We start from the raw sequence: 26,376 nt of genomic DNA on the forward strand, positions 1-26,376 counted from the left end.
GCTGGCATCTCTCCCCACCAGCTGCCAGTCAAATATGGTAAATGTTAAACCAGAAGGAAGTTTACCCTAGGCTCCTTCTCAGCTCTGACGTGTCAAGATGCAGAGAAGCCTGGAAGAAAAGACATCTCACGACCATCTGCTGGGCTGAATCTAGGTTCTGTGTGTTTGTGGGAGAGAGGAGGGAATTGTATCGGGGACACTGGAAGGAGGGGGAATTTTTGTTTGGAAAGCATTTTATTATTTCGGGGGGCTTCCTGTAAACCAGTGCTATATGGTCACCTGCTGCTTAAAGTGATACTAAAATCTCGTTTTTTTTTGTTTAAAAATAACAAACATGTTATACTTACCTCCTTTGTGCAGTTAGTTTTGCACAGAGCAGCCCACATCCTCCTCTTCTCTGGTCCCTCGCCGGTGCTCCTGGCCCCTCCCCTCCTCCTGGTGTGCCCCCAAGGCAAGCAGCTTGCTATGGGGGCACCCGAGCCGAGCCGCTGCTCTCTGTGTCCATTCAGACACAAAGCCGCTGCACCATCCCAGATGATGTCCTGGGGTATTTCCTCCCAGATCTGGAGCAAGGCATCACTGAGCCCCCTAACAGACTGAGGTGCAAGCTGACGGCGTCAGATGGACTGAAACATAATGTCCCAGAGGTGTTCTATTGGATTTAGGTCAGGTGAGTGTGGAGGCCAATCAATGGTATCAATTCCTTGATCCTCTAGGAGCTGGCTGCATACTCCTGCCACATGAGGCCGGGTATTGTAGTGCACCAGGAGGAACCCAGGACCCACTGCACCAGCGTAGGGTCTGACAACGGGTCCAACGGGTCCAAGAATTTCATCCCGATAGCTAATGGCAGTCAGGGTGCCACTGTCTAGCTTGTAGAGGTCTGTGCGTTTCTGGATATGCCTCCCCAGACCATCACTGACCCACCACCAAACCGGTCATGCTAAACGATCTTACAGGCTGCATAACATTCTCCATGGCTTCCCCACACCCTTTAACATTTGTCACATGTGCTCAGGGTGAACCTGCTCTCATCTGTGAAAAGCACAGGCGCCAGTGGTGGACCTGTCAATTCTGGTGTTTAATGGCAAATGCCAACGGACGTTGGGCCCTCATGCCACCCTCATGTTTCTGATTGTTTGGTCAGAGATATTCACACCAGTATACTGCTGGAGATCATTTTGTAAGGCTCTGGCAGGGCTCATCCTGATCCTCCTTGCACAAAGGAATAGATACCGGTCCTGCTGATGGGTTAAGGACCTTCTACGGCCCTGTCCAGCTTTCCTAGAGTAATTGCCTGTCTCCTGGAATCTCCTCCTGTGCTAGGATACACAGCAAGCCTTCTGGCAATGGCACGTATTTATGTGCCATCCTGGAGGAGTTGGACTGCCTGTGCGACCTCTATAGGGTCCAGGTATTGCCTCATGCTACCAATAGTGTCACTGACCCTAGCCAAATGCAAAATTAGTGAAAAACAGTCAGAAAAGATTAGTATAGAAAAAATGACAGTGGCCTCCACCTGTAAAACCATTCCTGTTTTGGAGGTCGTCTCATTGTTCCCCATCTAGTGCACCTGTTGTTAATTATATTAGAACCAAAGCAGCTGAAACCGATTAACAACCTCCTCTGCTACTTTAACTGACCAGATAAATATCTCAGGTGTTTCATTGACTTAATGCTATACTCTGATTAAAAAGTGTTCCTTTAAATTTTTTGAGCAGTGAATATATATATCACACTATATTGTCAAAAATATAGGGATGCCTGCCTTTACATGCACGTAAACTTTAATGGCATCCCAGTCTTAGTCTGTAGGGTACAATATTGAGTTGGCCCACCTTTTGCAGCTATAACAGCTTCAACTCTTCTGGGAATGCTGTACACAAGGTTTAGGAGTGTGTATATGGGAATGTTTGACCATTCTTTCAGAAGGACATTTGTGAGGTCAGGCACTGATGTAGGACGAGAAGGCCTAGCTCACAGTCTCCGCTCTGATTCATCCCAAAGGTGTTCTATCGGGTTGAGATCTGGACTCTGTGCAGGCCAGTCAAGTTCCTCCACCTCAAACTCACTCTCACGTCTTTATGGACCTTGCTCTGTGCACTGGTGCGCAGTCATGTTGGAACAGGAAGAGGTCATCCCCAAACTGTTCCCACATAGTTGGGAGCATGAATTTGTCCAAAATGTCTTGGTTTGCTGTCGCCTTAAGAGTTGCCTTCACTGGAACTAAGGGGCCAAGCCTAACCCCTGAAAAACCCCACACCATAATCAGTGGCGACTCTAGGAACAATATATAGGGAGGCACATAAGTTACCACAGTCAAAACTGGGGGGGGGGGGGGCACTCATAATTTTCACCACTATATCATACCACTGAAAGAAACTAAATAAGTATATACAGTATCTCACAAAAGTGACAACACTGAAGAAATGACACTTTGCTACAATGTAAAGTAGTGAGTATACAGCTTATATAACAGTGTAAATTTGCTGTCCCCTCAAAATAACTCAACACACAGCCATAAATGTGTAAACCGCTGCAAAAAAAATGAGTACACCTCTAAGTCAAAATGTCCAAACTGAGCCCAAAGTGTCAATATTTTGTGTGGCCACCATTATTTTCCAGCACTGCCTTAACTTTCTCGGGCTTAGAGTTCACCAGAGCTTCACAGGTTGCCACTGTAGTTCTCTTCCACTCTTCCACAATGAGCTGGTGGATGTTCGAGACTTTGCGCTCCTCCACCCTCCGTTTGAGGATGCCCCACAGATGTTCAATAGGGTTTAGGTCTGGAGACATGCTTGGCCGGTCCATCACCTTTACCCTCAGCTTCTTTAGCAAGGCAGTGGTCATCTTGGAGGTGTGTTTGGGGTCTTTATCATGTTGGAATACTGCCCTGCAGCCCAGTCTCTGGAGGGAGGGGATCATGTTCTGCTTCAGTATGTCACAGTACATTTTGGCATTCATGGTTCCCTCATGGAACGGTAGCTCCCCAGTGCCGGCAGCACTCATGCAGCCCCAAACCATGATACTTCCTCCACCATGCTTGACTGTAGGCAAGACACACTTGTCCTCACCTGGTTGCCACCACACAGGCTTGACACCATCTCAACCAAATAAGTTGATCTTGGTCTCATCAGACCACAGGACCTGGTTCCAGTAATCCATGTCCTTAGTCTGCTTGTCTTCAGCAAACAGTTTGTGGGCTTTCTTGTGCATCATTTTTAGAAGAAGCTTCCTTCTGGGACGACATCCATTCAGACCAATTTGATGCAGTGTGCGGCATATGGTCTGAGCACTGACAGGCTGACCCCCCCCACCCCTTCAACCTCTGCAGCAATGCTGGCTGCACTCATACGTCTATTTCCCAAAGACAACCTCTGGATATGACGCTGAGCACCTGCACTGAACTTCTTTGGTCAACCATGGCGAGGCCTGTTCTAAGTGGAACCTGTCCTGTTAAACCGCTGTATGGTCTTGACCACCATGCTGCAGCTCAGTTTCAGGGTCTTGGCAGTCTTCTTATAGCCTAGGCCATCTTCATGTAGAGCAACAATTCTTTTTTTCAAATCCTCAGAGAGTTCTTTGCCATGAGGTGCCATGTTGAACTTCCAGTGACCAGTATGAGAGAGTGAGAGCGATAACACAAGATTTAACACACCCGCTCCCCATTCACACCTGAGACCTTGTAACACTAATGAGTCACATGACACCGGGGAGGGAAAATGGCTAAAGGGGCCCAATTTTAACATTTTTCAATTAGGGGTGTACTCTCTTTTGTTGCCAGCAGTTTAGACATTAATGGCTGTGTGTTGAATTATTTTGAGGGGACAGAAAATTTACACTGTTATACAAGCTGTACACTCACTACTTTACATTGTAGCAAAGTGTAATTTCTTCAGTGTTGTCACATGAAAAGAAATAATAAAATATTTACAAAATTGTGAGGGGTGTACTCACTTTTGTGAGATACTGTATATAAACAAGGTTACATAATATGAGAGTAATGCAGTATGCAATGATACCTTTTTATTGTACTAACCGAACACTTAAAACACAAGCTTTCAAGAGTTTTCCTTTGTTCCTGTATTGCTTCAGACCTGAGAAAGAGGAAAACTCTCAAAAGCTTTTCTTCATAGTTTAAAGCAATTTCAGCAAATGCTTATGCAGTAATGGTGCCAGTTTATGCAGTAATAGTCCCTTGTATTGGTGCCAGTTTATGCAGTAATAACTCCTAGTATTGGTGCCAGTTTATGCAGTAATAGTTCCTAGTATTGCTGCCAGTTTATGCAGTAATAGCCCCTAGTATTGATGCCAGTTTATGCAGTAATAGCCCCTAGGATTGGTGCCAGTTTATGCTGTAAATAGCCCCTAGTATTGGTGTCAGTTTATGCAGTAATAGCCCCTAGTATTGTTGCCAGTTTATGCAGTAATAGCCCCTTGTATTGGTGCCAGTTTACGCAGCAATAGCCTCTAGTATTGATGCCAGTTTACGCAGCAATAGCCCCTAGTATTGGTGTCAGTTTACAAAGTAATAACCCCTAGTAGTGGTGCCAGTTTACGCAGTAATATCTCCTAGTATTGGTGCCAGTTTACGAAGTAATAGCCCCTAGTATTGGTGCCAGTTTACACAGTAATAGCCCCTAGTATTGGTGCCAGTTTACACAGTAATAGCCTCTAGTATTGGTGCCAGTTTACGCAGTAATAATCCCTAGTATTGGTGCCAGTTTACGCAGTAAAACCCCCTAGTATTGGTGCCAGTTTATCTAGTAATAGCCCCTAGTATTGTTGCCAGTTTACGCAGTAATAAAACCTAGTATTGGTGCCAGTTTACACAGTAATAAAGCCTAGTATTGGAGTAAGTTTATGCAGAAATAAAGCCTAGTATTGGTGCCATTTTATTCAGTAATAGCCCCTAGTATTGGTGCCAGTTTATGCAGTAAGAGCCCCTAGTCTTGATGCCAGTTTACGCAGTAATAGCGCCTAGTATTGGTGTCAGTTTACGCAGTAATAGCGCCTAGTATTGGTGTCAGTTTACGCAGTAATAACTCCTAGTATTGGTGCCAGTTTACGCAGTAATTGCCCCTAGTATTGGTGCCAGCTTAAGCAGTAATAGCCCCTAGTATTGGTGCCAGTTTACGCAGTAATAGCCCCTACTATTGGTGCCAGTTTATGCAGCAATAGCGCCTAGTATTGGTGCCAGTTTACACAGTAATAAATCCTAGTATTGGTGCCAGTTTATGCAGTAATAGCCCCTAGTATTGGTGCCAGCTTAAGCAGTAATATCCCCTAGTATTGGTGCCAGTTTACACAGTAATAGCCTCTAGTACTGGTGCCAGTTTATGGAGTAATAGCCCCTAGTATTGGTGCCAGTTTACGTAGTAATATCTCCTAGTATTGGTGTCATTTTACGCAGCAATAGCCCCTAGTATTGGTGCCAGTTTACACAGTAATAAATCCTAGTATTGGTGCCAGTTTATGCAGTAATAGCCCCTAGTATTGGTGCCAGCTTAAGCAGTTATAGCCCCTAGTATTGATGCCAGCTTAAGCAGTAATATCCCGTAGTATTGGTGCCAGTTTACACAGTAATAGCCTCTAGTACTGGTGCCAGTTTATGCAGTAATAGCCCCTAGTATTGGTGCCAGTTTACGTAGTAATATCTCCTAGTATTGGTGTCATTTTACGCAGCAATAGCCCCTAGTATTGGTGCCATTTTACACAGTAATATACCCTAGTATTCTGGAGCTCTATAGAGGTGAATGGAGGGTCCGATTGGGTCCATCTAAAAAACAGACAGGTGGACCCGATGAGACCGATCGCGTGAAAGAGACCTAAGGCTGCTTTCACACAAATGCACTGTAGTTTACCTGCACCTCAACTGACCTCAATCTTCACTTCTTCCTCAGGATTTCTGCAGGTATCGCTGGCTGCTGCTGTCCCCCAGGCAGGTATGGCTGGTGGCTGCTGCTGGCTGTCCTCCAGGACTGGTACTGCTGGTGGGTACTGCTGGCTGGTACTGTTGGTGTGTACTGCTGCCTGGTACTGCTGGGGGGAACTACTGGCTGGTACTGCTGGCTGGTCATGCTGGTGGGTACTGCTGGGGGAGTACTTCTGGCTGGTACTGCTTGTAAATACTGCTGGTGGGTATTGCTGGCTGGTACTGCTGGTGGGTATTTCTGGCTGGTACTGCTGGTGTGTACTGCTGGCTGGTACTGCTGGTGGGTACTGCTGGCTGGTACTGCTGACTGTTACTGCTGGCGGGTCCTGCCTGTGGGTACTGCTGGTGCGTACTGCTGGCTGGTACTGCTGATTCCTCTGAGACACATTAAGTGTGCGGAGCTGGAGGAAGCATGTGGCTGCAGTAGAGAGCAGAGCCGATGCTTCCTGTATCGCTCCTGTGACCTGTCACAGGTGGAGTGCATTTGGTATCACTCTGCCTGTGACAGGAGCCAAAACTATACAGGACGCATCGGCTCCACTTCCTCTAGTGCCGGATCCATTCTTTACAGTGATGTTCGGGGATGCCGGGTCGGGATCCTGCAATCTGGGCTTACCGACCCGCCACCCCAGAGCAGGAGTGCGCAAAGCAAGGTCCATAAAGACATAGATGAGCGGGTTTGGTGTGGAGTCCTGACCTCAACCCGATAGAACACCTTTGGGATGAATTAGAGTGGAGACTGTGAGCCAGGCCTTCCCTTCCTCATCAGTGCCTGACCTCACAAATGCACTTCTGGAAAAATGGTCAAACATTCCCATAGACACACTCCTAAACCTTGTAGTCAGCCTTCCCAGAAGAGTTGAAGCTGTTAAAGCTGCAAAGGGTGGGCCAACCTAATACTTAACCCTACAAACTAAGACTGGGATGCCATTAAAGTTTGTGTGTGTAAAGGCAGGTGTCCCAATACTTTTGACAATATAGTATGTATATCTTTAGTTTATGTATATTAAAGCTGAACTCTGGTCAATATTAACACTAAATTGCTCAATAAAAGATTAAATTTAAATAAAGCACAATTTTCTGCAATACTCACCATCAATCCTGAAATTTCCATTCCTCCACCCTCCTGGCTCGATAGCTCTCCGCCCCCCTCACCCCCAGGGGTATTTTATTCTTCCTGGGGCATGACAGCATGGTTTACACCAACAACACTCTTGCCCTCCCCAAAGGACTACAATAAGATGTGGACAAATTCACATAGAAGCCAAGCTCCAGACACAACCGCTTTACTGTACTTCTCGGTAAAGTACAGTCAGTGTAAAGAAAGGCACAGCTCAACAAACAATGGCTGTTTCAGCAATTACAGTCAATAGCCAGGTAGTTGATGATTGGGCAACATGGGGGAAAGACGGCTGCACACAGGCCAGGCTCCGTAGACCGTTTTACCTTTGCTCTCTGTAATGTTCTGGTACCTCTGGTACCCTTTATTCCACTTTCCATTCATGTATGCGTCCCACCATTCTCTTTTGGTAGGTGCGCATACACCTTTAAGACCAATGCTGTCATCACTGAGCGCCGCAGAGCGGCTATTTCAACCGCCGGCGTTCTCACTCACATGTTCGTTCAACCTGCCTTGAAGCTCATATGCTTACAAGCGTGTCTCGCTGTGGAACCTCGCTACGATCCCTGTATCTCGCTACCAGGATCACTTCCTCAGAACCGAACCTCGCTACTGATCCCTGTATCTCGCTACCGGATCACTTCCTCATCACCGGACCTTCTACTGCTTTACTATAGTGATAAGTACCCCGCAGGGGAAACCTCCATAACTTACACTACTACTATTTGCATTAAGGACTGTTACTACTATCCTATCATCTGCACTATCATATAGATTGCTAGCTCTTGAGACTATTACCATCTATCATCTGCACTGCTGCACAGATTGCTAGCTCTCCTGTCTACTACTATCTATCCTTGCACTGGGTTAGTCTATCCTGTATTTGTCATCTGCTGTCCTCACCACCTACTAACATACTCGATACTAACCTATCTGCATTCCTAAATACCATCTTGAACTCTCCTGTACAAACCTATCAAGTGCTTACCATCCTTGTCACTGTTCACACCTGTCCCTTCAGCACATCACCTTCATACTATCATATACATCCTATCACTCCAGGAACATCTCATTGAGTGTGTATATATCTGTATGTTGAAGCTGACAGGCCCACGGTGATGAGTCCTGGAGAGTTGGATCTGGTATTCAACATATCTCTGCATGACTACTGAGTGGAGATTTTGCAGCTGCAAATCCAGCCTATATACAAAAACGCAGGAGCGTTACACTCTCACTCTATCGCTTGGGGAACTCAACAAAGTCCAGGAACGTCCCATGTACACAGCTAGGCCTCACAGGGCCTCTCTCTTTCTTGCTTCAGCTTCCTCCTACCCCCTCCCCCTGCTATGCCTCCCTTCTCCCAGGTCCAAACTGTATTCCAAAACCTCCTTACCACCCACCCACTAGGGACTAGGGAGTCTTACTAAAAGGGGAACCCTCCCCAACTCCACCTGATTACAAGCTGCCCCCTGAAAACTGGTGATCCAATGACTGAGGGGATGGGGGAGGGGTGGAGTGTGCTAATAATAAGGCAGCAGAAGGAGAGATGGGGAAATTGCAGATCTACAGAATTAATGAAGCAGAGGCAGTGAGATTTTTGCACTGTAGGTCCTCAGGTTCAGCTTCCTCTCCAGCAAGAAAAGAAGCGATCAGCATAGTAGTGTCCTCACTCCAAATTTGGTGAGACTAACAGTCAGAGGCAGCAGGGCCTTAGATGATCTCACACTGTAGGTATAAAGCTATGAGGCTATACAGAACAGTAGTGCTAGGTACTGGGAGGGCAATGTAAAACGTAGATTTTTTATAGGACAGTGCTTAAGCACAATTAACATCTCTAGATGTTCCTTATAAGAAAGCAAATCTTTATCTTTTGAGTTCAGGTCCACTTTAAGTAACACAAGTGGTTCTCATTTTGAGAGACAATACAAAGTTTTACAGAGATTGTTAAGTAAGGAAGCAGTCTGGAAGTTAGCTTATGGAAATACAAAGATCTCCCTATCTTTTTAATAAGTTTCAACTGAGTAAAAAATAGAACAGGATATATGCCCAGATTACAAGAAATTGGAAAACTGCAAATCTTTGAGATGGAATAAACTGTTTAGCAAAATAAAATAAAAAAAAAAACATTGAGTGATATAAAATGTTCCAAATGTGAAAACCACCTGGAAATGAAACAAGGAAGGAGAAAAAAATAACAACACCAGCTCGGAAACATTACCTCGCTGTATTGTCTTTCATTACTTTCCAATCAGCCACGCATGTTACCTTCCAGGAAAATGGATTAGCTCGGTATATTTGCATTGGCTCTATAAAAAGCCTTCATGAGACATCCAAAATAATACACATTTCTCTCCATGCCAGAAAAAGTGGATAATTCATCATACACATGGTTTCTTTAAACTTGAAAACATTGCCACAAATAAAATGGGGTTATTAACATCAATGGGTTTTACACAATATATTTACATATACATTACATATGAAATCTTTACAGCAATGACTCATCGTAGTAGGACATCACCAACAATGTATAATATTAAAGAGTTGTAGACTAAAGCCTACACACTACTAGTTTTTTTTTTTTTCGTTCAACCCGGCAGGCTGAACGAAAGAAAACTGACAGCTTAGGAGAGCCGCTGTACTAACTAGTTGATGTTAGTACAGCAATCTCCCAGAATGAGAAGTGTCTGGGAGGACCTTCTGTATTCTTTGTATGGAACAAAAAAGTTTATTTCAGTTTATGTCAATAATTTGTGGCTGGACCCTTTGTATATGTGGAGAATAAGAACAAGCTGCATTTTGGCAGCACCCCATACCCAAAGTGTTGGATAGGTGCAGTGTGGTGTAGCTGGCAGAAAACACTCAGAGTCCCAATTTGCAGAGAAGGTTGCATTGTAACAGCTAAGTCAACTCTACAAACAGCTGGGTGGTTGTTAGTCATGTCCTCCATGTTCCCCATTATCTTGTTGGGAGCCAAGTGCTGGGTCACATGTGAGGCTTACCCCGCGTGGGTTCTTCAAGGGCTACGTTAGTCACTATGTACAGGGTACTATGCTACACACGTGGGGTACCTTTGTCTTTGTTCCATCAATGCCTAGGAACAAGGCTGAAGCTGCCGTGGGGGAATGCTCAAACTTGCATGTTGGAGGGACTCACTGAGCCACTGTCCAGCGTTTTCCACTACAATCCCAGGTAGCAGAGGGCTCCATATGTGCACTCAACCTAACTCTTGAACTTCTGCACCTCTGCACAAGATGCAGAACCTCTGCGGTGCAATCCAATCCGCTCCCATTGCTATGCGAGACAGACCGCAGGGTGGATGGAGTGCCGACAACATCTCCCTCACTGCTAGAGGCCATGCCACCTATAACAGGAACATGCCATCGAAAGGCCGCTTGTTACTCTTCCGTTGCTCTTGGCAACTACTGATGCCTTCCCATTATTTCACTCTATGCAGATGTCGTCATACTCCTATGTGTCAAGACTAACTGGTTAATTGTATGTGTGTTCCAGTTACTTGCAATACACCTCTTGAGTAACTTCAGACCAGGCAAGGACAAAGTTTCCAATGTTTTGCTTAATAAAATTGCAAAAGTAGACAGTTCACAGTCTAACATACAAGTACAAGGTATTTTTTATTTCTGATTCCCTAACTATAACTACAAGCTAGTGTGCTGCCCCAGCATACCCGCAAAAGTCTATTACAGTATCCATAGTCCTTCACAGGCTCTCTCTCATGCAAGTGTAAGTCCTTCAGAGAAATACTCCAGTGCTGGTGTCTTCAGGGTGAACCCCAAGTCAAAAGTCTCTGTTGCAGGCCATAATAAGAGGCATTCTCCTACTCCTGTGGGTCTCTTCTTCAGTCTCCTTCCCATAGTCTCACAACCCAAGGATGTACTGTTCTCACTGGGTTCCCCTTATGTGGATTCCCTCCCTGAACCAGACCACTGTCCCAATTTACTGAATATCTACAGGGCAAGTGGGCCAGACCCAGATGGGAAACAGTCAAAAAGATCTGGAGGGCGGGCAAAACATTAACCCCAACTCTCCCAGCCAGGACTGTACATTATGACCAATTTAACCTGCTTACATGCCTACAACAGGATCCATCTGTTCGCACGTGACAGAAGTTGATCTAACAGCTACTAATCAGTGTAATCTGCGGAGGAATCCTGCTGTCAGAATACAATTCCATAGCAGGAAGGATTTCTTCATCCACCTCGTAAGTGTGGATCAGAGAATTAGTTAGTCTTTTTGATCAAATTTCTGGTCCACCACCACGTGCCAAGGCTCTGTTCTCTGACTACTACATTATTGATGTGTCCTGTACTGAAATAGGGGGTCAGAAAAAGAAACCACATCATGCAGTGGGGGACACAGGTATCCTGCAAAGGTTGATTGCCAAAGAGACTGGGGGAGTCTGCAGATCTGGAACAAAGGGGAGGTAGGGAGAGGTGTGTATGCTACCTGTTCTATTTCAGGTAGCTGAGATTTGGATTATTTTAAAGATCTGATGGAGTCTTATTAAAGCACACCAATGTTCCTTCACGGTCTTAAAAGCTGTTGTGCAGACAGTCCAAGCAACTTCAATTTACTTGCATCAATACAAAACGAATTGCCCTATTCCAAAAAGGGATTAAGTAGTGATGCCACCTCTTGAAACTAGATGAAGGGGCATGCCACTAATTTTCAGTTCACTGGTGCTGCAATTGGAGATCTAGGTTAGGGGAGCACAGAAGTCATAGCTCCCAACTGTCTATGATTTTAAAGGAATGTCGCTGATTTAGAATAAAGTCCCTCTTTCCTTCTCATTTGTCCCACATTTTGGTCTAACCTATATAGTTGTATATAAAATGCACTATTTATATATCAAAAAGTGTTTCCCAGTGCCAAACCTTTCATCCAATTTCTAAATTGCTGAATTTGTAAACTCCAAAAGCCAGTATAAAGGAATAGTAGTGGTAATAAAAAGCTCTTGTGGGTTTACCCATCTTTTTTTTTTTTTACAATTCTCCTTTAAGGGGGGCGTGCCAGGGGGTGTGACCTTTGCCCACATATTTTTGCTAATACAGTAGGTGTCCCTCGTTCCCATATCAGAAAGTTGGAAGGTATGCAGAAGTGTGTCTGGGAAACAACTGTCCCCTAATGCCTCCTTGCATTGCTAGAAGTGTGTGTGTCTTTCTATAGTGCAACCTCAGAATTCTATTGATTTTGATTTCTGAGGCCAGGCCGCAAGTACAGGTCTTGTCCTGCCTTGAGAAGCACTGGATTTCTGCATGTGTGATGCACCACACTATAGAAAGATAAACAGCTCCTTGAGTGGTGGTGGCCTCAGATGCTGTTAAGATAGAAGATATTGAAGATCCTGTGTGATGTGACCACAGCTGAATAGCGGTTGTGGCGGGGAGGGGGAACTGGGTCGCATGTGTAGCATGTCAGTGAAAGCAGAAAACCAAGACTCTTATCAGCTGGGGTACAGAACTTTCAATGTTGCCCTTTTCTTTGCTGAATAACCCTAACACAGTATGCACAATGTTTCAAGGGCATGGGCTATGCTACATAGTAGAAATTTAACTTGACACTATTGCAGCACTGCAAAATGAACTTTAGATATGTGCAAATGTAAAGGTTTATCTAAAAATAAAAGTGGAATATATTGCAGCTTACCAGTCCTTAGATCTGATGGCTGCATTCATTTTCTTATTTCAGGCTAATAACTTTTCATCAAGTGCAGAATTTACCTGCTGAACCAGAGGCGTAACTACAACCTTCAGGGTCTGGGTGCAAGATACTATGAAGGGCCCCCCCCCCGACCCCATTTCAGGGCCTCTTCTCATGTTCTGTAGCGGGCCACCTCCTGCCATCTTGAGGACCCCATATGGTGGCGGAACACCAGGGCCCAGTCGCAAGTGCGACCTTTGAGACCCTGGTAGTTTTGCCACTGACCTTACTATTACTAGGGGGCATTTTGGAGCATGTAAGGGAGCACTCTGGAGGTACTAAAACAGAACCTCCAGAGTGCCCCCTTACATCCACCTGAGTGCCCCCTTGGGATCAGTGGCAGTAGTGGTGCTAGTGGTGGGATAGGGTGGATTCCGTGGCAGTGGGGTGAATGAGATGGGATCCATGGTGATGGTGGTGGTGAGGGTGGTGGGATCAGTGTTGGTGGTGAGGGGGGTGGGGTGAGTGGCAGCAGTGGTGGTGGTGAGGGCGGTAGGATCAGTGGCAGCAGTGGTGGTGGTGAGGGCGGTAGGATCAGTGGCAGCAGTGGTGGTGGTGAGGGGGGTAGGATCAGTGGCAGCAGTGGAGCCGCCCCCCCATCCATGCATCCGGCCCCCTAATCTACATGCAGGGCGCCGAACGCATAGATTCCATTGGCGTTTTTTTTTTTTTTTTTGAAGCACGTGATTAGAGCCAGAGGCTCTAATAGGCTTCAAAAAAGGGTGGACTCTGGGCGCAGAGCACTGCCCCTGAGCCCACCCAGTTGTGTGACAACAGCAAATGAAAATTTGCTATTGTAACACAGATTCTCCTCCTGGCCAATCAGGAAGCGGGTCCTGAGACCCGTTTCCCGACTGGCCGAAAAGGAGAAGCCATGCTATTGGCCGAGGAGGAGGAGGAGGGAGGAGAGGCAGGGGAAGCCCAACCCACGGAGGAGACTGAGGGGGAAGCCGAAGCCGCCGCTGCCTGCCCTTCACATATCAGTCCAGGGTGAGTGAGCCGGCGGGGGGTATGGTGTGCGGGCTGGAGCTGGGGTGGTCCGGGGGGGTTGGGCTAGGTGTGGTCCATCTACAGCCCACCCCCCCCCCGGCCCATGGAGCACCAGCCGCCACTGAAAATAGGGTTTCCATCTGTCTGGATTTCACGGACAGGATCGGATCGGATAGCAGCGGATGTCAACGGAGACGTCACCGCTGACATCCGTTGCCCCATAGGGCTGAATAGACCATCCGATCCGGTCCGCCTGAAAAACTGACAGCTGGACCTGATCGGAAAGCCCGTGTGAAAGGGGCCTTAGATGTACTAGTGAAGCTGCAAGTACTCAGCTTCAGTATGAATAGGCAAAGGTGAGCTCAGCAGAGAATCTCCCTTTTACTGTATGCATTCAGCCCCCGGGATGATGTAAACCTCTTCCTGTACAGAGGGAGGCCCAAAAACCACAGCTGTGTAATCTGCAAAATTTTATACTGACAGATCCCTTTAAATCACTCTTGTGTTATTACCAGTACATGCGCTGTGCTTTTCCTCACATTATTATCTAATCATCGTGTTGCAGTGTCTTATTACCTCCGAGACAGGCTGACCTCCAACTGCTTGAACAATGACTTTGTGGAAAATCTGACGGACTTTCGCATTGTAAAAGGAAAATGTCTGATGATGATGCCTTGTTAGGGATGTGTTCAGACTTTCTTGGAAATATTAAAAATGAATTGGGCGCAGGACCTACCTTCCCATTCCAAACCCATGGAGCCAGCCCTGCACCGTAAAAATCCCGGGGACACAGGGAATGAGCTGGGGGTGTACACTGCACTGAGCATGTGCCAAAATTAAAAATTGCCATGAGAAAGGGGAAGACTTTTTTTGTCACGAGAGTTAGCATTTTTTTATTTTACCTCCTCACAGTTTCTTGTTTGAGACTTTAACTCTGGATTTAAAAAAGAAAAGTTCAATTCAAATACACTATATTGTCAAAAGTATTGGGACGCCTGCCTTTACATACACATGAACTTTAACTCTAACTCATCCCAGTCTAAGTCCGTAGGGTTCAATATTGAGTTGGCCCACCCTTTGCAGCTATAACAGCTTCAACTCTTCTGGGAAGGCTGTCCACTAGGTTTAGGAGTGTGTCTATGGGAATGTTTGACCATTCTTCCAGAAGTACATTTGTGAGGTCAGGCACTGATGTTGGACGAAAAAGGCTTTGCTCGAAGTCTTCGCTCTAATTCCTCCCAAAGGTGTTCTATTGGGTTGAGGTCAGGCTCTGTGCAGGTCAGTCAAGTTCCTCCACCCCAAACTCGCTCATTTATTTCTTTATGGACCTTGGTTTGTGCACTGGTCCAAATCATTTGGTGGATGGGGGATTATGGTGTGGGGTTTTTTTTTCAGGGGTTGGGGTTGGCCCCTTAGTGCCTGTGAAGGGAACGCTTAAGGTGTCAGCAAACCAAGACATTTTGGACAATTTAATGCTCCCAACTTTGTGGGAACAGTTTAAGAATGGTCCCTTCCTGTTCCAACATGACTGCGCACCAGTGCACAAAGCAAGGTTCATAAAGACATGGATGAGCGAGTTTGGGGTGGAGGATCTGGCCTGCACAGAGTGCTGACCTCAACCCAATAGAACACCTTTGGGAGGAATTAGAGCGCAGACTGCGATCCAGTCCTCGTCCTACATTAGTGCCTGACCTCACAAATGCACTCATGGAAGAATGGGCAAACATTCCCATAGACACTCCTAAACCTTGTGGACAGCCTTCCCAGAAGAGTTGAAGCTGGTATAGCTGCAAAGGGTGGGCCAACTCAATATTGAACCCTACGGACTAAGACTGGTATGCCATTAAACTTCATGTGCGTGTAAAGGCAGGCGTCCCAATACTTTTGGCAATATAGTGTATGTATGTCCCTTCTATTGCTCTCAGTCTCCTCAAAATCTAAATTTTTTTTTTTACTGTGGTCTGACTTCTGTTAGAGGGTGGCTACGTTTGTTCTCCATGCTCCTATCGTATGTAGGAATGTAGCCATTATTTCTTGCCTGCTCCTGAGATGGACAAGGCACTGTGGGATTTGAAGTGTACATAGAGCAGTACACATGACAAAAGTTAATGTATACTACCCACTCCAAACAAACAGAAGTGAGGAAGAAAAGGAGAGGTTTGGGAGCAGGAGGCAGAAAAACACTGTGAGAAAGAATTTTAATGAAAAATAGATTACAGGGCATTAAGTAGTGATGTGTACAGAGCCGGTGCAAGGATTTTTGCCGCCCTAGGCAAGAAAAAATTTACCGCCCCCCTTATGCTCTCCCACCCCCCATCCCAAGTTGCTGAAGGGGTTAAAACCCCTTCAGTGACTTACCTACTCTCCTCCCCCCCCGACTTCAGCCGGAAGGGGAGACCTAAAGCGCATGGGCGGCAATGGCCGCACACGCGCATTAGACCTCCCCAGGAAAGCATTATTCAATGCTTTCCTATGGGGATTTCCTATGGGGATTTCCGCGATGCTGCAGGTCCTCACATAGCGAGGCTTACTGAAGCGCTCAGGCGGCACAGCATGAGGAGTGCCGCACCGGCCAGCAGCTGGTCCATTACTGATTCCGAGTGCAGGATGCCAGCGCCCCCTGTTAAGTTGCACCCTAGGCAGCTACCTAGGTTGCCTTACAGGTAATGCCGGCCCTGGATGTGTATGAATTATTTATGAAAACCAGGAATATCCTTTAGTATTACATTCTCCCTTAAACCACTTAACAACCGCCCTATAGCAGATTTACTGCTACAGGGTGGCCGTTCTGTGCAGAATCACTTGTTATATATGTAATTCTGCACTTCCAGGTAGAGGAGTGTGACTAATCACAGCAGAAGTCGATTAGCGGGTGCCGGCCAATAGATGTCCACCGGCACCCACTGATCGGCAAGGACAGAGAAAGGACGGAGCTCTGCATATGTAAACAATGCAGAACGCTGTCCTGTCAGCGGGGATGTGCTGGATTTTGTTTCCCTTCAAAGAAGGGAATAAAATGCAGCATATCCCTTAGTGAAAGCACAACACTGTGTACACATTTAACCCTTTGATTGCCCTAGAAGTTTAAACCCTTCCCAGCCAGTGTTGTTAGTACAGTGCCTATTTTTAACACTGATCACTGTATTAGTGTCACTGGTTCCAACAAAGTGTCAAAAGTGTAAGTTTGGGTCAAATTGTCTGCCGCAATATTACAGTCCCAATATAAGTCACTGATTGCAGTCATTAGTAGTATAAAAAAAAAATGCCAGTATACTGCACAAATCTGGCCTTTATGGAAGAGTGGCAAGAAGAAAGCCATTTCTTAAAGCTATCCATAAAAAATGTCTTTTAAAGTTTGCCACAAGCCCCCTGGGAGACACACCAAACATGTGGAAGAAGGTGCTCTGGTCAGATGAAACCAAAATCAAACTTTTTGGCAACAATGCAAAACGTTATGTTTGGTGTAAAAGCAACACAGCTCATCACCCTGAACACACCATCCCCACTGTCAAACATGGTGGTGGCAGCATCATTGTTTGGGCCTGCTTTTCTTCAGCAGGGACAGGGAAGATGGTTAAAATTGATGGGAAGATGGATGGAGCCAAATACAGGACCATTCTGGAAGAAAACCTGATGGAGTCTGCAAAAGACCTGAGACTGGGACGGAGATTTGTCTTCCAACAAGGCAATGATCCAAAACATAAAGCAAAATGGAATGGTTCACAAATAAACATATCCAGGTGTTAGAATGGCCAAGTCAAAGTCCAGACCTGAATCCAATTGAGAATCTGTGGAAAGAACTGAAAACTGCTGTTCACAAACGCTCTCCATCCAACCTCACTGAGCTCGAGCTGTTTTGCAAGGAGGAATGGGCAAAAATTTCAGTCTCTCGATGTGCAAAACCGATAGAGACATACCCCAAGCGACTTACAGCTGTAATAACAGCAAAAGGTGGCGCTACAAAGTATTAACTTAAGGGGGCTGAATAATTTTGCACGCCCAATTTTTCAGTTTTTTATTTGTTAAAAAAGTTTGAAATATCCAATAAATTTCGTTCCACTTCATGATTGTGTCCCACTTGTTGTTGATTCTTCACAAAAAATTACAGTTTTATATCTTTTTGTTTGAAGCCTGAAATGTGGAAAAAGGTCGCAAAGTTCAAGGGGGCCGAATACTTTCGCAAGGCACTGTATATCCAATAGTTTGTAGACGCTATAGGTTTTGTGCAAACCAATCAAAATACTCTTATTGGGATTTTACTAAAAATATGTAGCAGAACACATATTGGCCTAAATTAATGAATACATTTAAATTTTTTTATTGGGAATGTTTTATAGCAGAAAGTAAACAATATTGTTATTTTTTTTTTCAAATTTGATGGGATTTTTTTGTTTATAGCGCAAACAATAAAAGATGCATAGGTGATTAAATACCACCAAAAGAAAGCTCTATTTGTGGGGGGAAAAAATGACACAAATGTAATTTATGTACAGCGTTTCATGACCAGGGCATATTTTGCGATACGGCACTGCATTATTTTAACTGATAATTGCGCGGTCATGCAAGGGGCTACACCTTCCGGGGACAACTGGTTAAAGCAGAGCTCCCTTTGAAAAAAAAAATGAAAAGTCAGCAGTTACAAATACTGTAAGGACACTTAACTGTCCAGGGAGCCCGCAATGTCAGAATTCTAAGACGATTTGTCCATCGGCTTTGGGTGCAGGTGCGGGCATTGCAGGTAAGGGAAAGCCTGCAGGCTTCACAGCCGGTTTCCTACTGCGCATTTGTGAGTTATGCTGCATTTTCTGAATGGTCTTGCAGTCTTCTGGGACACACAGGTCACAAAGGGCAGTGGGGGGAAGGAGGAGGGGCCAGATATGTCGTAGGTCGCTGTGCGACGATCTTTTTTTTTTTGTAAATTATTTTTATTCGTTTATATGTAAAGGTACAACAACAGAGCCTCTGGGCATACCCCGGCTCCAGAACAGAAAAACAATAAAAAAAAATAGAAACACAAATAAAAAACTAACATAAACCCCAAAGCTTGCTGCACCTAAAAAGGAGTTATGTGTTCTCCACGTAACGCATGCACGGCCAATATGGGTAGCAAAAAACTCAGTCTGGACGATGGCTAGTCACCTCTGTTGAAGAAAAAATGTTGAGGACAGTACACTCTAGGATGGGGCACTTATAGGATCATCCTGTTCTACAGTAGTACTATCCGTCTCTAGCCAGATATCCCAAATTTTGTTGAACTTTTGAGGACATCCTCTATTTAGATATGTTTCTTTGTATAGAGGGATTATTGAGTTAACCAATGACTTCCACATGTTGAGGGTGGGAGCATTAGTGGCCCTCCATTTAAGTATAATTAATTTCCGGGCATAAAAAAGGAGGAGGCCCAGCAGAATACGAACTGCTCTATAGTGGGCTAAGGCGTTCACCAGTCCTAGGATGCATATATCAACTTTTTGTGTGTAGCACTGCCCCCTAGAGGACTCCACTCCAGCAGACGTCCTCTGACGAAACGCGTAGGGTGGAGTCTCTACGTCATTGCGTCACTTCCGTTTGTTGGAGACAGGGCCGTGGAACGCGGAAGCTTCCCGGTCTCCTTTCGCGCTGATCGTAGACAGCTTCAACTGTAAGTTACTACTATCCTTTCCTGCAAATGCCGTTTGTACTACACCAAGAGGTCCTCCTTCTCCCCCTTTTATCTTCGAGACTTTAAGGGAGAAAAAAACACCGGAGAGACCCACGGTATATTTGTCCCACGGGATTCATCTGTTACAGGTTGTATGAGAGGTGCGACATCTAGTGGGCGCACTGGTGGTTGCAACCTAAGAACATTTCATTTTATTTTCTTCACTGAATGATTCACTTGCTCATTAATTTGGTGGGAGTTTATATTTCTTGCACCAAAGAATTACCTATTTTCTTTTTTCACTGGTGTTGCTACACCTGAGGATATTACAACACAGACTTATTATTATTTTTTTTTCAAAGAAACAAAATCCACCGTTTATGTTTGTTTAACAATAAAATTCACTACTTATATCGGGGTACTTCTCAATTGGATTTATTTCACACTAACACTTTTATTTGTTTATGCACACTCTTTTGGTAGCTGATATCTGGTCACAATATTAATTTCACTACCAGTGCACCTTTTAGAAAATATTTATTTATATTTATCCTTATTGCACATTGAGCACTTTATCACCTATGAGGTAGCGCCGTACCAATCCTTTGCACATATTTCACTTATAGGATCATCCTGTTCTACAGTAGTACTATCCGTCTCTAGCCAGATATCCCAAATTTTGTTGAACTTTTGAGGACATCCTCTATTTAGATATGTTTCTTTGTATAGAGGGATTATTGAGTTAACCAATGACTTCCACATGTTGAGGGTGGGAGCATTAGTGGCCCTCCATTTAATTATAATTAATTTCCGGGCATAAAAAAGGAGGAGGCCCAGCAGAATACGAACTGCTCTATAGTGGGCTAAGGCGTTCACCAGTCCTAGGATGCATATATCAACTTCTTGTGTGTAGCACTGCCCCCTAGAGGACTGCTGAGAATTACACTTTCTGGATTCCCCTGGGTTACTCTTAGCAACTGACAACAGATAAACAGCAATGAAAGTTCTTGGCTCAGTCAATAATCAATCCAGGTGATGTTTTTGTGGTTTTATTTAAAACTTGGATGGGAGAAGGGATGAGTGGGATACTCCAACTAGTAACTATGCACAATCTTGAAGACAACTGACTTTAGAATGCAGCAAGACCAATGCTTCACCCTGCCACTGAAGTGAAGATATATTAAATGTTTCCGCATTAAGATTCTCTTCAGGGTTATAAATGCGGCACCCCCTTTACTCTCACTGCCTGTGTGCTGACACCCGTCCGCTGACTCTAGCCACTGGAGTGGTCCCCTTCCTGGCAGACCCCTGGGCAGGTTTCTCTGTACTAAGTGACACTGTTTTTCCAGAGTTACCGTTGCCTCCACCTCCACAGTCAGCTTCCACTGGACCTCTGGGTTCAGTCACACTTTCTGGCTCACCAGGCCGACTGCCTATGGCCACCTTCCACAGCTTCAGAAGAGGAGACAGCCGTCACCCTCCTTCTGGGACTTGGCTTCCCGCCCAAAGACCCCCTGCCACATGTGTCCTTGGCTTTTATAACGTATCCAAGGATGCATAACTTTCCTGTGCCAACCCACTGAGATAGTCACAAAAGCCTGTGTGTCACTGGCTGGGTTTCCTCCACTGTCCAACAGGCCTCCCTATTGGATACAGTGGGGACACTCCCTCAGCCCAGATGAATAACACCCTGGACACATGCAACAGGCCTAACTAGAAATCCTGCTCCCTGATAAGCAGAGTACCTATGTTTTACCTGCTACTCCCCTGATAAGCAGGCAGAGCAAATTACACTCCCTACCTAGCACCTATCTAGGAGGGTGCAACATGTGGTATAGGAATGGTAGTTAAACTAGTTATGAAGTTCAGGACACTCGACCAATAAACTTGGAGAGGATGACAGTACCAGACCATGTGTGGGTATGTGGATGAATCTGCTTGACATCACCAGCACTTCCCTGGCCTATCCGGGTATATCTTGTGTAACCTGATTGGCGTTAGATGGAATCTATGTAATATTTAAAATTGAATCAAGCGACCCCTAGAAGACACCAGGTGAGTAAAGGGGTAATCCCAGACATCCTCCCAGTCCTCAGAATCCAGTTCCGGCAACTCCACCATCTAAAAAGTATGGGAACCCTTCAGTCCTTGATGCACATTTGGCTGTAGGGTCTTGTAGGTAGTCAATAATGGATTTTTAAAGATTCATCCCGAAGAAGCGTTTTTATGTCAGATTGATAGATGGTCAGAGGGGCATTACCAAATTGTGTCCGAAAGGCATGGCGGAGCTGGAGGAACCGGAATAAGTGGCAACTGGACAACAAAAACTGGGATTAAGCATAGCAAACGATTGCATTATGCCTCCTTGGCAGATTTTGGACAGATATCAGACACCCCGAGAGGCCCACACTAAGGTGTCAGGTATGGAGAAGAATAAGGGAGTACTGTGCGGTGATCTTAGCCAGAAGTGGGTGCGAGTACCTGTCAAAACCAGGTACCCGCTCCCCCCCAAAAAAGTGCCAAATGTGGCAGTGGAGGGTGCGAACAAGCGGACCCTCGCCTTTTGGCCATATGGCAATACAAAATAAAGTATTTAACTCTTTATTTTTGGCTGTAACTTTTTGAAGATGGTGGTCACTTATTTCTAAGACCCAGCAGGTGTTCACCAGAGCCTCTAGTGGTGAGGATGGACTTGGCTGCAGCTGGGCCCAGGTCGCGGTCCCTGGGGTCCCCCGGGTCACGCTCCGTAGGGAGAGAGGGGAAGCAGCCACTCAGGACACAAGGGATAATGATGGGTAAGCCGAGGTTGGGGCAACAGGCAGACGAGGGTAACCAAGGGACAGGCCGAAGGTCAGGGTAACAGGCAAACAGGAATAGTCAGAGACCAGCCAAATTTGGTACACAGAAGGGTAGATCAAGCACACGGCTGACAGGAACATAACTAACAAACACTGTTGAACAGCAAAGCAGACCTGCAGTGCACTGGTTAATATAGACTTCCTGGAATGGCCTGGGGTGGAGCCAAACAGGGAGGAGAGATGATAAAAGCAGCCAGAAGGAGAGTCTGGCCTCTAATGCAGACATGAGGATAAGGTAAGCTACCAGACACTATTGCATGTCTATGACATTGTGCTTGTTGAATATTTTTCATTGGTTTAACAGCTTTCGGACTGCCTCACACATATATACTGTGGCAGGGCGGCCCTTCAACGTGAAATCACGTACCTGTACGTGACTTCATTTCCATGTGCCGCCAGGGACCAGTGTTCACTGTGATTGGACACAGCAGGACCTGGAATCTGCCGATCGTTCCCGAGGCAGACATATCGGCGGTCTCCTTATTAAATGAGGCAGATCGCCGTTCTGTGATAGGAGAAGACAGGGATCTTGTTTTTCTGATAAGCCGGAACATGGATCTCTGTCTTCTCACAGCACAAGCACCTCCCCCACAGTTAGAAAGCACTCCCAGGGAACACATTTAACCCTTTGATCTCCCCTGATGTTAACCCCTTACCTGCCAGTGTCATTAGAACAGTTACAGTGCATATTATTTAGCACTGATCACTATATTATTGTCATCGGTCCCCAAAAAAGTGTCAAAAGTGTCAGTTAGTGTCCGATTTCTCCCCTGCAATATCGCAGTCCTGTTATAAGTCGCTAATAGCTCCTATTACTAGTAAAAAAAATTAATAAATAAAAATTTCTTAAAAAGATCCCATAGTTTGTAGATGCTATAACTTTTGTGCAAACCAATCAATATACGCTTATTGGGATTTTTTTAACCAAAAATATGTGGCAGAATACTTGGCATAACTTAATGAGGAAATTTGATTTTTTACATTTTTTTATTGAATGTCTTTTAGAGCAGAAAGTAAAAAAATATTGTTTTTTTTCAAAATTGTCGGTATTTTTTTGTTTATAGTTCAAAAAAATAAAAAACGCAGAGGTGATCAAATACCACCAAAAGAAAACTCTATTTGTGGGAGAAACTTATTTGTGTACAGCGTTGCACAATTGTCAGTTGAAGTAACGCAGTGTCATATCCCAAAAAATGGCCTGGTCATGAAGGGGGTAAACCAGGGGCAGACTGCCAACTTTTAGCACAGGGGACAAGTGGGGCATTAAACTGGCTTCTGCTCAGACACAGTTTACACCATCCATGCTGGGGGAAGGTGGGGGGGGGGGGGGGGGTGCTGCGCTCTGTCCTTGTCTTCAATCCGCACTCAATAGGTCAGCGGCAGGGACTTTTTACTTCTCTTCACCAGGAATCCTTTAGGCATGTCTGTAGCAGAAGAGGTGCAGCCTTTTTATGGGGCATCAGAGTGGCCCAGGGGGCAATTGCTCCCCTGCCCCCTTGCCCAGTCCTCCCCCGGGGTAAACCTTCCAGAGCTGAAGAGGTTAAACCAGAAAACCCCACATCTTGCCACTAGATGGCGTTAGGTATCATAGAAAATTCTTATGACGCTTAGCGTCATCTAATGGCCAATTGCGAGATCTCGGGGAGAAGCTTTTTTTCCCCCAGTGAATGAATGCAATTTTGTACAGCACATTTGTGAAATGAAGCGCATTTTGCCATGTGCTTCATCTCACGCACGTGCAGTATGTCAATATTATGAGATCTCGCAGTTTAGGAATACGATTTTCCTGAAGGTAATGATGACATTGCCTATCCATTGGGTACATGTGCGGCTGGGGCTATGCCAATACTGCCTTCAGGAAAGCCAGAAAGTTGAAGACAAAAAGGTAGGTAAAGCAAAAAAAAAAATAAAACATTTTAATAAAAAGTGTTAGGCAGCTTTACATTAGCATGCAAAGACGAACACTGATGTGATTTTTAGGGAAAGGGGGGAAAGGTCCGCTTGAAATATTCCTTTTTGAAACAAGAAGTACTACTAAACAACCATCCAATTCTAATAGTTGAAGTTTTTTCAAACAGAGAAACACTGCCATCTTCAGGACATATATAGTAGGTACAAGACTTTTAAACAGTTTTTAAATCAAGCCTTCAGCTTCAGCATAGTTACACTGATTAACTTTTATTTTAAAAATGTCATCATTTTTAAAGGAAATCTGTGCTTAGAGAATTACAAAGGCTGACGTTGTCTTCTGAAAATTATACTTGTGTGGCTTTTATGTTGATCTAATGGTTAGGGCCCATTCACACTAAAGTGATCAGTTGTGATGTGTTATAGCATGTGTAACGCATGTTGCATCATTATGAATGGGCTGTCAATACACCACAATGACATGCTGCGGTGCAATAAGCTCTATTGGGTGCCATTTATAATGAATGGTGTTGCCATGCATTGTAGCAACACACATTAGCGTACAAATGTGAATGGGCCCTAAGAGTCCATAACTTTAACAAGTGAATAGATCAAGAATTCTGACCTTAGTAGGACTGCTGTAGGGTTGGGGTTCTATCCAAATTTGTTCCTGGTTATAATATGGGTTTTGGGTTATTATAAAGGTCCTCATCCTCTATGTACAAGCTGGCCATGGTAATCTTCTGGGTGTAATGGCTCTCTCTGGCCCCTGTGTCTGCCCTGGGAACCTATGTGTGCACAGCCTCTGCTGTAACGCTAAATCTATGTCAGCATCCTGATATAATTAATATACTAATGTTGATGCATTTGATTTACTCAAGGCAAGTAGACTTTGCAAAGTGCAGTTGATCCAGAGCTTTGTAAATCAGATAAAGCTTCACTTTGCAACGAATACCCAATCATGTGCAAGGGAAATAAAAAAAACAGCATTTTTGCTAGCACATGATTGGATGGTGGAAGTCAGTAGAGCTTCTGCTCATTTACTGAGCTCTGGTGCAACTGCTCTTGTAAAGGGCAACTGCCACTAAAGGCAAATAGTCTATTTGCCTTTAGTGCATGCACAGTTCCAAAGTGGGCCCACAGACATATTTTTTATGGGCAACCGCTGTCTGGAACAGACATTTACAGACAGCTTGTAAATCAGTTAATTTTTCCAAACTGTTGAAAAATTTTGGGGCGGTTGGCAACCCTGCACAGCGGCAGTCACTGTTTTTGGACTTTAGAATGATGTGACTTCCTGCCTGCTTACTCTGAATCAGTGACTCAATGTTTTAAAGCCAAAGGTTAAAGCGGAGTTCCAGCCTTTTCACTCACCTGTCCAACGGTCCAGCGATGCGGCCGCCCGAAGCCTCGATCCTCTCCCTCTGGTCTCCGCGGCGCCGGCATCACTGCTGTGGGCACCCGGCTGTGACAGTTTGACAGCTTCACAGCCGGGTACCCACTGCGCATGCGCGAGTCGCGCTGCGCGTCTTGATTGGCCGGCAATCTTCTGGGACCTCTGACATCTCCCAGAAGATTGCAGGGAGGGAGGGGGAGAGGAGAACTTCCGTTCAGGGCGCCGCGGCGCTCCGAGCGGAGGTGGGAGCGGGTACCTGTCAAAACTAGGTACCCGCTCCCCCCCCAAAAAAATGACATGCCAAATGTGGCATGTCAGGGGGTTAGAATACCTAAAGCGGAAGTTCCACTTTTGGGTGGAACTCCGCTTTAAGCATGACCCATGTGTCAGTAATAGGAATCCCTGGATATCTCTAAGCAGATGTTTCCAGGAAGAAGATTAAAGTAGAACTATAGGCAAAACCTTTTTTTTCCATTTTGGATAGAGTAAGGGAGGGTTATAACCTCTGTCAGGTTTTTTTGTTGCCGTCTGTGTCCCACTGCAGAGATTTCCCTTCACTTCTTGTCCCATAGCCAAACAGGAAGTGAGAGGAAATCCCTGCAAATGAATGGAATTCTTTGGGGGACCCCCAGGCCACCAGAACTAGTGTCCCCATTATTAGAATTTCTAGGGACAACCCAAAATTTGCAATTTTCTTTTACTTTCAATGATAATGGTAAACAGGAGAAATAAAGAAGTGAATCTCTCTAATGGGGACATAGACAGCAATAAAAAACTGGCAGGGGTTCTAATCCCTCTCCACTCTAT

General features: G+C 45.2%; 1 protein-coding gene across 1 annotated transcript in view; it reads left to right on the plus strand.

Moving 5' to 3' along the window:
• Positions 1-16,733: 16,733 nt before the first annotated feature.
• LOC309566766 (ER degradation-enhancing alpha-mannosidase-like protein 2) overlaps positions 16,734-26,376 on the plus strand; it is a 242,145-nt gene continuing 232,502 nt past the window's right edge. The window contains exon 1 of the mRNA XM_082272061.1: positions 16,734-16,745. The gene's annotated coding sequence lies outside the window, so the exon portion shown is untranslated. The remainder of the gene's footprint in view (positions 16,746-26,376) is intronic.

Source organism: Pelophylax lessonae, assembly GCF_965119305.1.
Source record: "Pelophylax lessonae genome assembly, chromosome: 11".
NCBI lineage: Eukaryota > Metazoa > Chordata > Amphibia > Anura > Ranidae > Pelophylax > Pelophylax lessonae.